This window comes from Cyprinus carpio, chromosome B16, assembly GCF_018340385.1.
Source record: "Cyprinus carpio isolate SPL01 chromosome B16, ASM1834038v1, whole genome shotgun sequence".
Classification (NCBI taxonomy): domain Eukaryota; kingdom Metazoa; phylum Chordata; class Actinopteri; order Cypriniformes; family Cyprinidae; genus Cyprinus; species Cyprinus carpio.
The window spans coordinates 132,366-133,532 of NC_056612.1; the positions used below are offsets into that span (position 1 = coordinate 132,366).

At 46.5% G+C, this 1,167-nt stretch overlaps 1 non-coding gene across 1 annotated transcript; it reads left to right on the top strand.

The window, feature by feature from the left end:
- Positions 1–284: 284 nt before the first annotated feature.
- On the top strand, positions 285–357 carry trnaf-gaa. The gene has a single exon. It is a non-coding gene; the product is annotated as a tRNA-Phe (tRNA).
- The last annotated feature ends 810 nt before the right edge of the window (positions 358–1,167 follow it).

Genomic DNA, 1,167 nt, shown 5'->3' on the forward strand with positions numbered 1-1,167 from the left:
GCAACCAAGAAGACCTAAGAGAGTAAAATAGCTAAAAGATGTTCATCAGCAAAACTGAATACATTTAATTAGGGCCTGAGCCAATGGGCGCAGGGCCCTATTGATCCCCTAAGGATTATTCTTATTAGGGCCCGAGTCACGATGGTGTGGAGGACCGCCGATTAATTGCTTCGTTTATTAGGGCCCGAGCACTGCAGTGCGAGGACCCTCTTGGAATTGCTCCGTTTATTATTATTATTATTTTTATTATTATTTTTTTTACAAGCCGAAATAGCTCAGTACAAGCCGAAATAGCTCAGTTGGGAGAGCGTTAGACTGAAGATCTAAAGGTCCCTGGTTCGATCCCGGGTTTCGGCAGTGCTTTGGGGCAGCTGTGGCCTAATGGTTAGAGATTTGGACTTGTAACCAGAAGGTCGCAGGTTTGAGTCTCAGTGCTGGCAGGAGTTGTAGGTGGGAGGGAGTGAAGTGAACAGCGCTCTCTTCCACCCTCAATACCCATGGCTGAAGTGCCCTGAGCAAGGCATTGAACCCCCAGTTGCTCCCCGGGCGCTGGATATAGCTGCCCACTGCTCCGGGTGTGTGTTCACGGTGTGTTCACTTCTCACTGCTGTGTGTGTGCACTTGGATGGGTTAAATGCAAAGCACCGATTTTCAAGTATGGGTTACCAAATATCACGACTTTCACTTTCACTTATTAGGGCCCGAGCACCGATGGTGCGAGGACCCTCTTGGAATTGCTATGTTTATCATTATTATTATTATTATTATTATTATTAGGGCCCGAGCACCGATGGTGTGAGGACCCTCTTGTATCTGCTTCGTTTATTGTTTTCCTTAGGATTATTTAGGGCTCAAGCCTGGAGGGCGAGAGCCCTATTGTTTTTGCTTAGGATTATTTTTTATTATTATTAGGGCTCAAGCCTGGAGGGCGAAGAGCCCTATTGTTTTCCTTAGGATTATTTTTTTTTTTCTTTCTTTATTCCTCTAATTTTTTTCCCAGGGGTCGGGGGCTTTGGGGCCCTTACATGCTTAAAAAGTATTGAAAAATTGGCACACACCTTGGAATCTGCGGCCATTAGGGCACGGGCAGAGACTGATACACGGGCGTGGCACAGGGCTCTACAGGCGCCCCCTGGAATATGAGGCCATATATCATCCATACTTGCA